We start from the raw sequence: 17,986 nt of genomic DNA on the forward strand, positions 1-17,986 counted from the left end.
TATCTATTGTGACACTTTAGGAATAATATTGGGTTGTGTGTTGATGCAACATGGTAAGGTTGTTGCTTATACTTCTAGACAACTAAGAAAGAACGAGAAGAGCTACCTGACCCACAATTTAGAGTTAGCCGCGGTGATTCATGCACTAAAGATGTGGAGGCACTACTTGTATGGCGTTCATGTTGATATCTATACGGATCATAAGAGCCTCCAGTATATCTTCAAGCAAAAGGAATTGAATCTTCGTCAAAGGAGATGGTTGGAGCTACTTAAAGACTATGACGTTAATATTTTATACCATTCGGGGAAGGTGAACGTAATAGCCGACGCCCTTAGCCATAGATCTATGGGTAGCCTGTCGTATTTATAGCCAGAAAAGAGGGGAATATCCCATGAGGTTCATTAGCTAGCTAGTCTTGGAGTTCGGTTACTGGACTCAGGTGACATTAGAATTACTGTTCAGGATACGACAATGTCAGGAATGCTAGTACGAGGATCCTGTGTTAGTTCATTATAGGGATACCACCCTTCAAAAGGAGAAGACACCATTTGAAATTACAGAAGATGGGGTCCTCAGATATCAATGGCAATTATGTGTGCCTAATGTTGCAGGAACCGCCGGCAAGTTATGAGAGAAACTCACTATTCTCGTTATTCTATTCATCTAGGAGCAACAAAGATGTATCATGATATCAGGGAAGTGTATTGGTGGGATGGAATGAAAAAGGATATAGCAGAATTTGTTGCCTAGTGTCCTGACTGTCAGCAGGTTAAGATTGAGCATCAAAAACCCGGTGGATTATTGCAGGATATGGAGATTCCGACTTGGAAATGGGAAATAGTCAATATGAACTTTATCATAGGCTTACCTCATACCCAGCGTAAGTTCGATTCGATATGGGTGATTGTTGATAGGCTTACAAAGTTAGCCCATTTTCTGCCCGTTAGAACTACATATTCCTTAGAGGATTATGCAAGGCTTTATATTAAAGAGATAGTACGACTGCATGGTGTCCCTGTATCTATTATCTCGGATAGAGGAGCTCAATTTACAGCTAACTTTTGGAGGTCCTTCCAAAAAGGATTGGGGACTCAAGTAAGTCTTAGTACAACATTTCATCCCCAGATAGACGGACATGCTGAGCATACTATTCAAAAACTGGAGGATATGTTATGAGCTTGTGTAATAGACTTCAACGGTAGCTGGGATGATCATCTTCCACTTATTGAGTTCGTATATAATAACAGCTACCATTCCAGTATTCGGATGGCTCCATACGAAGCTCTTTATGGACAGAAATGTAGATCGCCTATAGGGTGGTTCGATGTTGGAGAATCTGGATTACATGGGCCAGACCTAGTTTAGTAAGCCATAGAAAAAGTAAAGTTGATTCGGGATAGACTATTGAGAGCTCAGAGTCATCAGAAGTCATATTCTGACGTGCGGCGACGAGATTTAGAGTTCGGGGTTGATGACTGGGTGTTCTTAAAGGTGTCATCGATGAAGGGTGGGATGAGATTTGGCAAGAAAGGCAAACTTATGCCACGGTATATTGGGCCTTATAGGATTATTCAGAGAGTGGGCCAAGTAGTTTACGAGTTAGAATTGCCCTCGGAATAATAGTCTGTCCATCCGATTTTTCATGTATCTGGGCGATCCTACCCGAGTGGTGCCCATGAACGATGTACAGATTACAGAAGACATATCATACGAGGAAGTTCCGGTTCCTATCCTAGACTGACAAATCCACAAGCTGCAGAATACGTAGGTAGCCTCCGTGAAAGTACTTCGGGGAAACAACAATGTGGAAGAAATGACTTGGGAGGCCGAGGAAAACATGAAGTTTAGATATCCCTACTTATTTCCTCCTCCAGAGAAGGGTCTGACTGAGACATCATAACCTCAAGGTGCGTGTACGAATTCTTGTGCTAGATATTGTTATTGATCGTGTGAGGCCATCATCGTTATTAATGATTGTGATCCTATATGGCGTTAAATTACTGGGTTTCTACAAGAAAAGTTGGTAATAGCGTTGTTACAAAGGTGACTCTACCAAGGTTATATAAATCCCAGAGAGTTAAACATTCGAGGACGAATATTTCTAAGGGGGAAGAATGATACATCTCGTGTTTTCTTACAGTAAAATTTTATTTTCAGTTAACCGACGTAGACTCGGGGATAATATCATCTTGACGTTAACGTACTTACGCTATTTATAACAAGCGATAAATAAGTGTTATGAAGGATAAAGGGGTACATGGATTAAAGAAAATGAGTTTCGTTAAAAGTGGCCAATTTGGAATAAAAACACGGGTCCAGCAATAATACCCGATAATTATGAACTAGTACCATGCAAGGTACCATATGACCACGGTAGTATAATATATAAAGTATATATGAAGTATTTTAAAAATAAATAGAATTTTAAATAATTTGTGGTAATTTTTAAATTATGCGGGTAATTAATTAATTACCGGGTAACAGGACATTACCCAGTTAACTAATAAGTGGGTAAAAATTTATAATCTCAACCTCACTCTCCACCTCCACCCCCACCCCCACGTGGCAATAGACAGACTATTCAAATATATGACCAATTGGTCATATATGCTTAGGGAGGAAACGTGTAACTCATTCAAGTGTTAGTCATATTAGTCTTATTAACTCATTTAAGTCTTAGTGATATTAGTCATATACATTAGAGAGCAAAATAAATTCCTTCATTCAAGATCAAACAACCATTTTACATTTTGTCTTTGGTTCTTAAACCAAAACGTGAAAAGCAGAATCCTTTCGTTTACCGATTCAAGAATTTTGACTGAAATTTCAAAAGAAGCCAATGTTTCAATTTCAAAGAGCTACCAATTTTGTTTTTGTATTTTGAGAATTTCAAAGCAGAATTTCGTCCATATTCCACAAAAGCAGATTCGTTCAAATAATTTCGGGAACAGGTGCAGGTAGGCAAGCTGACGATCCCCCTTCTTAGGATCCCTGATCAGCGAGAATTTGCGTGCTCCACTTGATTCGGAGCTACTTTTGAGTTTGGTACGATACATTTGTGTGTGTATATATATATATATATATATATATATATATATATATATATATATAGGTATGACATGGCTCAATCCCATCTTTGTACAGTTATGTTTCTATTAGAGGTCTGTGGATAACATGTCTAGTTGGGTTGTATGTGGCCTTAACGACTTTCAGTTTTGGATGTATACTTGTTTATAGTAGTCTTGCCGGCTCGTCCACTGTATTCTGCCTGTATACGTACATATGACTTGAAGGCAAGTTTCCTTCTTGTATGATATTTTTGTAACTCAACAGATGTTATTCAGGCTCGTATCTTAGACGCATGCTTAGGGGTGTTTGACAGGTAGGACTCAGGCACCCATTGCGGCCCATCGATTTGGGTCGTGACATTGTCGTTGGCTTCTATCATTTTCTCGCCCGATTCGATCCCTCATGTGAGGTCCTCGAGCATTTTTACAATGGCGGGATCGGTCATCGACCCGTTATTGCTCGATCTCTCCGGTACCTGTTCGGCTGGGGGAGTTGTCCCCGATGCTATCGTGCTGGGAGTTTTCTGGTGAATTTGCAGCTGAGAAATATCTAGCTGTTGTGCGTGCAACATTTCAAAAATAACATGTAGGCTAACCTCACGCTCCTCCTTGGTCGGAGTTTTCTGAGCTTCTTGTGGATCTCCTTAATGCACGCTCCTATCGGTATGCGAGCTTATATCGACCCGTTGGGCATCGCGTGAGACCGCGTCTATGGGGATTAGTTCTGGCGCATTCTCAGGGTTTTGTGGTGGCACACCAACACTTGGAACGTCCACACCGTTTTCTCCGTGGTCCTCAAGATTGTTATTTTCGCCCCCATTCGCAGAGTTAGACATTTTGACCCAAAATCGAAGATCTTGGACAAGAAAAGATAACTTGCGTTGTGTGACGAAACAAGCAAGCAAATAATCACTATTATTTTTAGCCCGACGGTGGCCGCCAAACTGTTTACCGGAAAAATGGTAATAACAATTAAATTTGTTGATTGGACTCTAAAAATACGTGATCTATTTTTATGCTAGTTTGTTAAGCAGTCGATACTACGTACGTGAGACTTAGAAACGAAATAAAAGTTAATGATAGAGCGGTAATCAAACCATTGGGCCAATTATCGGGGCCTCGAGGTCAATTCAAAGCTTGGCAGGGAGCTATCGAGGGGGGTCGGAATATGGCTAACAACTATAATAAATTAACGAAGGCTCTTTATGGCCAATATAAGCAGTAAATGATGAACAATAATGAAGAAAATAAATGAGAGCAATAATGTCAAGAGAATATGTTAGAGAGCAAAATAGAATGTTCTTGTATATTTTGTGTGGAGAAATTGGAGCAGCAGAGCCCTATAAAATGATAAGGATCCCCTTTATATAGGAGGGGAATTCCAACATAGTACAAAATACATTAATGACAAAGAAGTGGAGATGGGACAACTAGATAACACCCTGATGCAGGTTTAGAGTAGCTCGCTAGGCTCTGTCAGTCCTAGACACATGCTTTAAGAACTCCCTATTTATACCATAGCCATGATCGACACTATCCCAGGGTCGGGCGTCGACAAACCTCGAGAGAGGAAAACTCGACCATGACCTTGTAGCCTCGAGACTTCGAGATGGTCTACTAAGGTGCCTCGATGATGAGAAATGAGACCCCCCAATTTCACCGTACATACACTCACCTGGTATACTCGACAAGATCTGCAAAATTGTAGAATTTAGCAAGATATGACGGAGGACTTCATGAATCCTTTTCGATTCAACACAGATATCACGCTCGATCGATTCACACTAGTGAACCTGTAGAAAAAACCATCCGAGTCATTCCAAGAATATGCACGTCGGTGGAGGTTAGAGGCTGACAGGGTGCAACCTCCTATGGACGACAGTGAACTAACTAAATATTTCATCAGAGCCTAGGAGGGAATATACTTCGAAAAGATGATGGGAATGATGGGACAGAAATTCCTAGAGCTGGTCAAGATGGGAGATTTCTTACAAGAGGGTATAAAATATGAGAATGTACGATCCATGGCAGCACTGCAAGCATCCATCAAGGCCATCCAATCAGGGCCGATCGGTAGTGGAAAGAAGAAGAAAGAGGAGGTCTCAGCAGTCGTCCCTTACTACCAACCCAACTCACATCACGGAAGCCCTTCCTATTCCCCAAACAACCATTCGCCACCACCCACTTACGCTCTAATCTATAACACCTAGCCATATTACCACCCTCAACCACGATACAACCCCCTTCAAGCCAACAACAACCAAAACCCACAACGACTATATGCTCCTGTCCAAACCACTACACACCAAAACTGACCTGCTTATGCACCACGCCCTCGTCAAAATTTTGAGGAGAAGGGTCCTAAAAATTATACCCCAATTGTTGTGCCTCTGGCCCAATTGATCGAGAGAATTAGAAGAGCAGAATTGATACACCTAGTTGAAGGAAGGGGAACATCCCTCCAAGTATTTTGATGCCACTAAAAGATACGTGTACCATTCCAATATAACTGGGCATGATATTGAAGATTGTTTTAAGTTGAAAAATGAGATTGAAACCAGAGAGCTAACATGATCACATTGGATGAAGAGTATGACCTAAAGGGAACAATTGTCACTATAGGAAAGCAGAAGCCACCGGGATCCCTCCTCAAATGGTTATGATCATTATAGTAAGACTGAGGCCTACAAGATGGTTCAAACTTATCAGCAACAACTTGTCGTAGCTATAGGAGACAAAGAATGTCAAGAATACAAAATCATCCTATGGACGGACCAGCAAAAGGGAAAGGCCAAAATGATAGACTCTGCTGCAACACATGGTATTACTAGGTATGGGAGATGCTATGCTCCTGAAGATGTCAATCGAGGAAACCCGGGAAGGAAGAAAATTCAAAGAAGGAACACAACAGACCCAGAAGCCACCGAGTTTTGGAAGAGAATGTCAAGTAAAAAAGTATTCCATGGAGGAACAGCTGAAGAAAATTCCAACATAGATATCAATCATGGATCTATTAATGAGTTCTGACAGTCATAAGGATGCCTTGTTGAAATTACTAAGTGGGGTAAGCGGACCAAGTATCACCACTTGTGAAGCGCTAGCAGCGACAATCGGGAAAATAGTCGAAGCAAACATGATCACTTTCAGAAGAAACGAACTTCATGTCTAAGGAGCAAGTAACAACAAGGCTCTTCATATCACTGTCAAAAGCGGGGACAAAGTGGTGTCCCAAGTGTTGGTCAATGGAGGGTCAGGAGTCAACATTTGTCTGCTCTACATCCTACGGGAGTTAGGAATTCATTTGAGGGAAGTCAAGGAAAGCCACGTGAGGATGAGGGCCTTTGATGGTTTGCAAAAAGATGTTATTGGAGAAATTTATTTGGCCTTGCAGATCGGGCAGATCAATTTTCCCATATTATTTCAAATAATGGACATCTCTTCTTCGTATAACTTGTTGTTGGGAAGGCCTTGAATACATATGGTGGGGACCATCCCATCCACTTTGCACCAATGCATGAATTTTGAGTGGGGATGTCAGGAGATTGTGGATCATGGCGAGTGGGGTCACTCTGCTTATTTGGAGTATGTTGTTCCATTCATTAAAGGGCTAGACAGAGTCGTTTTCCATGTGGTGGAAATCATGCAGACTACCAAGATGGAAGATGTCACACCTCCTTTTTACCTACCCCAGAAAGGGAGTATAAGAGAGTTTTTTCCAACTTAAAGTGACATTATTCGAAATGTGATTATTTATTTATTTCAGAGTCGTCACTTGAAATAATTTATGGTGTCCCAAGTCATCGGTTTATTTTAAATCCCAAATCGAGGAAATTTGACTTTCCTTTTGAAGTCTGCGAACCATAAATTCTAAGTAAGGAATTTTGTTAACCCGAGGGAAGGTGTTAGGCACCCCCGGATTCCGTGGTTCTAGCACAGTCGCTTAAACTATTACAATTGGCCTATTATCTGATTTTAATACATGTTTTAGCCTATGGTTCAATTTGTTAACATATTAACAGGTTTTAATTATTTTTAGGAAGATTCAACGTTATTTAAAACACACCTTGAGTCACGCCACATGAAATGCACCTGCGGTCCACGTCACATTTTATTTAACGTTGTGAGAATTGGAGTTGGGTCACATGAAATGCACACCCGAGTTTAAGGAAATTAATTTAAATTGCGCGCCTAAAGCAACTACGCACTTTCAGGTTTGCGAGGGCCATGGAAAATTCAACTAAATGACACACCTCGATTTCTAAAGGGTTACAATTAATTAAGTGAGGGCCATGAGTTTTGAGATTTTATTTGGCATGACGCGCCTTAATTGTTTCAAAAGGTTTTATTACTCGAAATTAGCCAAACTAAACTTACGGCCATATTAATTTCAAAGGAATTCATAAAAAGGTACATATCTCCCAAGAAAACAAATGAATGAATCGAGGCAAGGAAACTCATATACTCGGTGCTATTTGAAGCATAAATCAGAAGAGACCTTTTTGGATTTACTAATCTTCGTTCACAATAACAAATAAAAACGCACAGTAGTTGTTCATAGACATCAAATTGAATCCAAACCTCATATGAGCTTTTCAAATCTGACCGGTTACTGCATAAATTCAAACTAGCAAATTAAACATGCATAAATCAACACTTACGCACAAACAGTTGATGGCATAACACAACATATGATATGACCTCTCATCAATGAACCAGCTTTCTCGCAATAGCAATACCAAACGGCTAATTCACACGAGTTGCACAAATGACAATACACATAAATATTCAACAACTTGTGATCTATTCGTACCCAATATCAAACGCAATACTATATCTGTACGACAATTAACACAAAAAGACATGCACCACTACTGCAATTTCCATCCGAGATGTTTAGCTTTAAAACACATCTAACACAAGAAAAATACACAACAAAGAATCACAGTAAAAAATGAACAATCATCAACTCAAGTGATATAAAATTACTGTGATAAGGGAGAGAGGTAAAAATGAACCTGATATAGTCTTTTAATTAACGAACCTCAGCAATTACATCAACTAAATCGGGCAAAATCGAGTAGCGAATAAGTCTCAGACAGTGTATTCAACAAAAAATCTCGGAGCCCATCAGCAACAGCGAGAACAACAGTTTTTAAACATAGATTTGAGCCAAAAGTTGAACTCAAAACCCAGCTTAAAGCATCAGCGAAAATCAGCAGAAACACCCGAGCAAATTACACCTCCAAACAGCTTTAAGGAGTAGAAGCCTTCTTTTATTAAGAATCAACTGGTGTACAAGGGCGAAACTCGACGACCAAACAGAGACACGAACAGAACCGAAATTGGGACTGAACTACGGCCAGAGAACTCACCGGCGATCGAAATCGATGTCCCCGAACGGACTCACCTCTACTGAGTTTGGATTGTTTTTTGTTGGCTTCGTGTTTGGTGTTGATTTTCATGGTACTTTGGGTGGTTGTCCATGACTGAAAATGGGGCGTGCATTTGAAAAGAAAACATCAAGAAGAAAATGAAAGGAAGGCCTCACTTCTAGTTTTCATCCCTCTATCTCCCAGATCCCTCTCTTTTTTTTTCGATCCTTTTTCTTTGTTATTTTTTTTGTTTCCAGATCTTAGCCTCAAGTTTTTTTCCGTTCCTTTTCCCTGTTCTCATTCCCCAGCCCCTTTTTTTCTGTCCGTTCTTGGGTGCTAGCAGCGCTCAAATTTTCTCTTTTGAGAAGATTGCTTCTTATTTTTTGGTTTTCTTTGATTTTGGAAGAAGACAAACGGTGGATTCTGTGTTTTTTTCCTGCAGGGTGTTTAGGTATTGGGTACTATTATATAGGGGTAGGGATTATGTTAGGGGTATGAGCCTAGGAATTATGGGCTAGGTCCAAAATTAGGCCTAAAGATGGATTGCTCGAGCCCAAGTTTTATTCTTTCGCCGCGAACGAGATTAAAAACGCGACTTTATTTATTTATTAATCCTACTTAAGTAAAATAAACTATTAAAATAAGACTGACCGTTAAAATAAACTATTTTTTAATTATTTTTTTGGTATTTTTCAAGATTAAAAATGGCTACTGCACATTAATGCAACTATTTTTTTATAATTTTTATTTTCTTGTAATAAAATAAAGTAAAAGAATCAAAATTAATTAAAATAGCTATATTAGGCCTAAATTAAATATTTACGTGTTAAAATATGAAAAATCTTGGGGAGGGTAAAAAATCACATGTCTATAGAAGAAACTAAAAAAACCTGGGAATGCAGTCGCCGTATAGATCCAAGATGGCTACGAGGGAGATAATGAAATATGGATACAAGCCAGGAACAGGGCTAGGAGCCAGGTCAGACGAAATTACAGAACTAATTGAACATAATGGGCAAAAGGGAAGGGCTGGGAGCTAGGTCAGACGGAATCACAAAGCCAATTGAACATAATGGACAGAAGGGAAGGGCTGGCATATGATATCACTCTCCAAAAGGGAAAGCTCCAACAATTAGCTTCGGGAAAAAGGTTTTTGTGCTAGAGCATTTTTCAAGTCCGCGTCAAAGTTCAGTACCTGAAGATTATATTATCGACGGGATACGAAAGTTGTTCGTGAATATGATTGAAGAATGCTGTAAAGGGACTGACATCAAGACACCAACTATCAAGGATGCCGAACCAGGGGAAGAGCTACGAAATTGGACTGCCAGTCAGGCTTTGGTTTACCAGGAGTCTTGGTAGTATGGAACTGTAAAAGTTTTCTTTTGAAAAGCGTACGGTAAATTGAGGCATGCACCGTGTCTGTACCTTTTTGTCATTTGCCTCTTTTTAATGCTTAAGATGTTCCCCATTTGATGAAATATAAAGAATCATTTTCTCAAATATTGCAACTTCATTCACCTCTTTATTTATACTTAGCTTTTCTTTTCAGTAACCAAACTGCTAAAAACCCGCATTTAGTGATTATGACATGTAATGAAACCATCAGCTGCAATGACCCAGATTATGAGGAGTATGATAAGAGCATGATGCCTGAAAATCTCATAGAGGAGATCTTGTAGTTGGAGAGTTAGAAAAGGCCCAATCTCGAAGAAACGAAAGTGGTCAATCTTGGAAGTGAAGAAGGCGTAATAGAAACCAAAATCAACATTCATCTAGGAGCCGAGCAGAAGGAAAAACTTATTGAGCTCCTCCAACGATACATTGATGTACTCGCATGGTCCTATGAAGACATGCCACGATTAAGTAATGACATTGTCTCGCATCGACTGCCCACCGATCCTACTAGGCCGTCGGTCAAGCAAAAATCCAGAAAATTCAAACTTGATTTAAGTTTGAGAATAAAGGAAGAAGTGACCAAATAGATATAAGCGAATGTAGTTAGGATCACCAACTATCCAAGCTGGTTGGCAAACATCGTTCCAGTACGCAAGAAAGACGGAAAGATCAGAATATGTATGGACTAGCGAGATCTCAACAAAGCTAGTCCAAAGGATGATTTCCCTCTGCCAAATATCCACATCCTTATCGACAATTGCGCGAAGCATGAACTGCAGTCGTTTGTAGATTAATTCGCTGGGTATCACCAAATCTTGATGAACGAGGAAGATGCAGAAAAGACTGCCTTCACTACACCTTTGGGAGTTTCCTGCTATAGGGTCATGTCATTCTGCCTCAAGAACGTCGGAACCAACTACATGAAGGCCATGATGACCCTCTTTCACGACATGATTCATAAAGTCTCGAAAGAGTTTTGAGCACTTGGACGACTTGAGAGAAATTTTCGAACGCTTGCGAAGGTACATTTTGAAGTTGAATCCGACAAAGTGCGCGTTCGGAGTCCCTACTAGAAAGTTGTTGGGCTTAATTGTAAACAGAAATGGGATAGAACTGGACCCATCAAAAATCAAGGTCATTCAGGACTTACCACCACCAAATAGCAAGAAAGATGTCATGAGTTTTCTGGGTAGGTTGAATCACATCAGTCGCTTCATAGCCCAGTCCACGGTAATCTGTGAACCCATTTTCAAGTTTTTAAAGAAGGATGCTACCACAAAATTGACAGAAGAGTGCCAGAAAGTCTTCAACAGAATCAAGGAATATCTATCAAATCCGCCAGTGCTGGTTCATCCCGAATCAGGGAAAACATTGTTACTGTATTTGTCAGTATTGGATAATGCCTTCAGCTGCATGTTGGGACAACATGATGAAACTGGGTAAAGGGAGCTGACCATCTACTACTTAAGTGAGAAGCCCATTCCATGCAAGGCTAAGTATACTCTAATAGAACGCACATGTTGTGCTCTGACTTGGATTGCCCTGAAATTAAGGCATTACATGTTAGCATACATTACACATCTTATATCTTTGCTCGACTCGCTCAGGTACATCTTCTAGAAGCTGATGCCTACTTTAAAGCTAGCTAAATGACAAATTCCCCTTAGCGAATTTGACATTGTGTACATAACTCAAAAGGCTATCAAAGGACAAGCTTTAGCCAACCACCTCACTGAGAATACGGTGGATGGGGATTACGAACCGCTTACCAAGTATTTCCCTGATGAAGAAGTGTTATTTGCTGGAGATGATATTGTAGAATCATACCCTAGATCGAGAATATTTTTCGATGGAGCAACAAACTTTAAAGGAGTAGAATTGTTGCAGTCTTGATTTCGGAATCTGGACAGCACTATCCAGTATCGGCAAAAATAAGGTTCTCTTGTACTAATAATATGTCGGAATACGAAGCATGCATCATTGGAATCAAAATGGAAGTCGACATGAATGTCAAGGAACTCTTGGTCATAGGAGATTCTAATTTGTTGATACACCAAGTCCAAGGAGAATGGTCCACGATGAATGTTAATATACTTTCATACATGTACTACGTGAAGGAGCTATGCAAGAAGTTCACAAAGATTGAGTTCAAACACGTCCTCAGGATTTAGGATGAGTTCGTCGACGCTCTTGCAACCCTATCTTCTATGACTCAGCATCCAGATAAGAACTACATCGACCCTATCAAGGTAGAGATCAAGAATCAACATGCGTATTTCTTCCACATAGATGAAGAACCATATGGTAAACCCGGGTATCATGACATCATAAAGTTCCTTGTGACTAGAGAATACCCAGAGGATGCTACTAACGATCAAAAGCGAGCCCTCAGGACGCTGGCAAATCACTTTTTCCTCAACGGGGAAGTCCTGTATAGGAGGATCACAGACTTAGGTTTGTTGAGATTTGTAGACACCGTTGAGGCAACCAGACTATTGGAGGAAATACATGCAGGAACATGCAGTTCCCATATGAATGGGTTCACATTAGCCAAGAAGATTTTGAGAGCTGGATACTTTTGGATGACTATGGAAATTGATAGTATCCGCTATGTGCAAAAGTGTCACTAGTGCAAGATTCACGAGGATTTCATCCAGGTTCCGTCGAATGAGTTAAACGTAATGGGTTCAACCTGGCCATTCGCCGCTTGGGGTATGTATGTGATTGGACCTATAGAGCCGCTGCATCAAATGGACATCATTTCATCTTAGTAGCTATCGACTATTTCACTAAATGGGTCGAGGCATCTACTTATAAGGTCGTCAAAAAGAAGGTAGTGGAAGATTTTGTACGATACAACATCGTTTGTAGATTTGGGATATCGGAGTCCATCATCACTAATAATGCTACTAGCCTCAACAGCAACCTCATGAGAGAAATCTGCGAGAAGTTCAGAATCATCCACCACAATTCCACAGCATACAGACCACAAATGAATAGGGCAGTCGAGGCATCCAACAAGAATATCAAGAGAATTCTATGGAAGATAGTGGACACTCACAGATAATAGCACGAGAAACTACCTTTCACTTTAATTGGTTATCAAACTACCATGAGACCATCAACTAGGGCAACGTTGTACATGTAGATATACGACAGTAAAGCTGTGATAACCGCAGAGGTCGAAATACCACCTTTATGGGTCATTCAAGTAGCAAAATTGGATGGCCCAAAGTGGGTACGGGTCAGACAGGAACAACTCATGCTCATTGACAGGAAAAGAATGAATGTAGTATATAATGGTCAGCTATATCAAAACAGGATGGCCAGCGCATGTAACAAGAGAGTGAAGCCTTGCCAATTCACACTGAGGCAGTTGGTTTTGAAGAAAATCTTTCCCCATTAAGAAGAAGCCAAAGAAAAGTTCGCACCAAACTGGTAAAGTCCTTACGTGGTTCATCGAGCACTATTGAGTAGAGCTCTAATCTTAGCAGAAATGGATGGAAGAGTCACTTCCACGAAGCCCATCAACTCAGACGGAATGAAGAGATATTATGTCTGAAGACAAATAGAGTTAGGTTTTGATGTAATAGAACTACGTTCAACCTGACTTCCCACGGAGGGATACATAGAAATACCACATAGGGTTCGGTTTCCCTCCCCTCTTTCTCTTTTAATAGAAAAACCAAATATCACTTTTGTATGTTTCTCAGGAACTACGCCAACTTGATTTCCTCATAAAGGAATATGTAGACAATCCATATCGGATTCAATCGTCTTTTGTAATTGAACTATGTTCTGGCCTGATTCCACTTGGATATGTAGGCTGTCTGAGTCAGACTCGGCCATTTTCATTGTTAATCTCATCATTTTGCACCTGTTGTAATGGATCTACACTTTGACCTGATTCCATTTGGATATGTAGACTAACTGAGTCATGCTCGTTCATCTTTATCATATTTTATCATAATCCACGAACTACGTTCAGACCTGATTCCGTTCGGTCATAACCTTAGGAAAAGCCTTGTAATGCATTAGTTTGAATTAGGACGCAGTGGCGACAACAACCAATTGTGTTGTCAGAAGCATCACAGGAGGTCGACATCAATAGGACAATATTTTCAAGAGGATACGCTCGCGTATGGATAGTCTTTCGTAACATATCATAATCTAGAGCTACGACATTTGCCTTAAATACAAAGTATTTTCAAAATGTTTTCTAAAAACGTACATACAATAATCTATTCCATCTACCGGACGTCACAGCACAGTCATGTCAATGGCCGGGGAAAACCAACACTATGGTCGACACAAACCAACTTCCGCACCCTCTACTAAGAATTTTTCTTTGAGTGCGGGGTCAATAAGGAGCAAGGAAGTACTAAGACTACACTGGGACAAATGACGGATTAGCCACTTGCCTAAGATTATCTCTTTTCCTTCTTTATTTGATTTTTGTGGTACAAATAAAGCTAATCTTTGAATCATTTGCAGGTACCTCGAAGTCAGACCGTTGATACGAAAAACCTGTACATAGAAATCAGTCTACTCAACTAATCGAAGCACCCTGTACAAATGAGCCATTGGCTTCACCCATTGAAGTACTGTACATAGCAAATCGTCAACTCAACTAATCAGAGCACTCTGTACAAGCGAGCCGTTGACTTCACCAATTGAATTCCTATATATAGATTGCCAGCTCAATCAATCGGAGCGGTATGTACAAATCGAACGTCGGCTTCGCCAATCAGAGCCTTGTATATAGCAAACTGCATAACTTCGCCAACAAAGCAATTCACATCACTGCTCCGCCAAGACGGATGCCATAATAGACAGTCGCAAACCTTGTCACCGATGTTCTTCCAATCAATGTCCTCAACTTAGCTTCGCAGTCAAGAGTATCTCTTGGGCATGCTTTTATTTCCTTGCTATTACTTTGAATGTTTTAACGTTTTGCTCATGCAGCTTCAGGAATGATTACGGTTTTAGTCAATCACTTCTAAGCAGAGATTACTTTATATTTTAGTGCAAAGCTCTCCCAACAAGTAGAGACATACTCTACGAAATCAAGCTCTCCCAACAAGGGGAGATATTTCTCAGTGCAAAGCTCTCCCAACAAGCGGAGACGCACTCTACCAATAAAGCTCTCCCAAAAAGCGGAGAAAATTTTCAAATGCTCCGACAACTGCGAAACGGTACACAACCCGGCTAACAAATCGAGTCAAGATCAAGTATCCCATAATCCTTATCCCAAATAACGGCTCGCCGAATGCTAGGTATCATCATTCTTGCATTATCTACATCGCAACTTAATATATTCTGCATTACAATATATTGGTATGTGTGTATTTCGTTTGTTTTGTAGGAACAAACACCGCATCGTGGAATTTTTCTTAGCAGCAGATGGAACCACAACGCTATGGGGACATCCAACCCATTAGTGGGGCTAAGATCCAAGTTCAAGATGACCAATGAAACTCAAATTTTTCAAATCGTTGAAATGATGCCGCAAAATTCAAGATATCATGAGTGCCCAATCCTCCGTCTCGTCGTATCATCATAATACGATACTGGACAATCTTCCCAGTATCTCCAAAATTTGTCCCAAAAATATTCCCAGACTCTTCCTTAACTCAATCCTGCAATTCACAATCCTCATTATACATGCGTGAAGTCGGGACAAAATTGGCTTTGGTTCAATTTCTTTGCCCGAAAACCTTTTCATCGTCTCCGGCCAAAGAGGGATAGCTGTTGATGGCTAATTTTAACCCTCCTTTTTAAAATTAATTTACTTATACTTAATAATTTACAGTAAATATTTTAAAAGTATTTTCTAGTAATAAATACTTACTTTTTACAAATTAATTAAGTATTTTTTAAAAAAATTAATCACGTAGTATTAATGTTATGTTATTACAAATATATTTACTATTTTAATATTATTCAAATAACTTCTTATATATACATTACATAGGTCTTATAATTAATTTGATAAATTACTCGTTAATTAGACTACTATGTGAAATACAAAAATTAGTGTTGCAATTTAGAAAAAAAGTATTTTTATAAATAATTAATTAAATCAATTAGTAGTATATATTGCGGTTATAATTTTTACCTCATTTATTGGAAATTGTTAAGTGTATTTAAATTATTTTCACAAAAGGATTAAAAGACAAAGGCTAAAATTGCAACTCTTAAGAAAAAGGCAAAGTGACTATTCATTAAATTATTTCTGGCACAACTTTCAAGCCCAATCGGAAATATACCCAGTTTAAACACCCCATCTCTATTCCAACGTGGAGGTCCAGGCCACTTTCTTTGCACCAATCAGCTCGCGCCACGTCAGCCTCCCTCATTACTCACACAAGAAATACAATGAATTTGAGCCGTCTGTTCCTCAGATCAATGGCTCATAATTAGTCTCTATTTATCTTTAATTAAACTCCCAGAGATCTAATCTCAACCATCCAAAATCTCTTAATCCGATGGCCACCGATTTTCCCACTTAAGTCATTTTCTAAATTCCAATTACCAAAATAATTAGAGGCGTTGATCAACAGATCCTACGGCTCCCGTTCCGTCTCACGTCCTTAAACCTAGAGACCAACACTATTCTCTCCAAAACCCTAATCATTTCTTACCACACCCAGCCACCCTCATTTCCCTTTTCTCTCTCTTCTCTCATCCCTTCAAACCCATCAGTCATGAAAACCTTGCACAAATCAGTGCAAGGTCACAAGACCTTCACCACATCGTCCTTCCTTGTCTCTCTATCCCCGAATCCCGCTAATTTCCCCTTTTTTCTCTTCATATATGAGAGATTAGACGCAACTAGTAAGGTCAAAACCCATTCTTCTGTCGCTGAGGTTTTTCACTCAATTTTGCTATCACCATCGATCTTTTGTCACTTTCCACTACTATTTTGAATATGTGAAACACTAAGAGCCTTAATGGCACTATAAAATGGGCATTAATATTCTCATCTACCACGACCTAACAATGTAAAAATAACATCTAAACAATCATCTACCATAACCTAGAATTATAGCTACCTAAGAGTAATTCTAAGATCTTAGAAACCTAGGGTTTCTTACTGATTCTTGTTTCTTTTGTTTTTCGATGCTTTCATTGCTTCGAGCTTGAAATCTTGGGTTGTAATCAATTAAGAAGGGTCCATGTTTGGTCTACTGCCTTTGAAAAGGTTAGTACATTCCTAACTTATCTCTTTAATCATTTTATCAGAACATTATGAATATGCTGGTTGTCTTCTGTGAACTATAGTTGTTTATGATGTTTATAACTAGTATGGAAATGTTTATTTTCTGTTTATGGTAATATTTTGCCTGATTATGATTGCTTGTCCTACCTCTTGAGTCTTTAATTAATAATTGATCAAGTTATTATGTGATTCTTGATGGCTTTCATTTTTGAGTTCAAGCAGTCTACATGGTTAAGTTGTAATTGTTGATACCCAATTTTGCCCTCATATTTTATTAAATAGTATATATATTTTACAACATTTCATTCTGCATCACTATTTAATTACAAGATTTATACAATCATTTTTCATAATTTTCCACAATTTTTAGAGCTTTAAAACTAATTTTCTTGCATTTAATTACTCGAATATTTATTAATTACTCCGTTAATTTATTTTTGTGATGAACTAATCATCTAAAATTATTATTTTACATCCATAATACACGTTTCAAATATTTGTTATTTAATTTTATATAATTATATTTTCATTCTTAGGCTATTTGCACAATCTTCAATAATAGCCTATATTTTGTATTTTATTGTATTTGTCATTTTATTCAGGGTCAAAATAATATTCTACATTTTATAAATCTTCTGCTATGGTTTTGAAGTATTAATTTGCATAAGTAGAATTTTATATATTTATTTAGCTATTTTTATTAAATTATTTCCCCTTTAATCTCTTATTTAAAAGCTTGCCCAATTTTTAAGCTATTTTTCGGACTAAACATACCCAAATCCATGGCCCAAACCTCAAGCCCAACCCCAAGTGACCCTGCCCAGACCAAAAACCAGACCTAGCTCGTTTTAAATCTCAGTCGTTGATCAAAAGCGATCAACGACTCACAACACCCACTTCATTTCCTTATATCACCATAACCTAA

The sequence above is a fragment of the Nicotiana tabacum genome, chromosome 8 (genome assembly GCF_000715075.1).
Source record: "Nicotiana tabacum cultivar K326 chromosome 8, ASM71507v2, whole genome shotgun sequence".
Classification (NCBI taxonomy): Eukaryota; Viridiplantae; Streptophyta; class Magnoliopsida; order Solanales; family Solanaceae; genus Nicotiana; species Nicotiana tabacum.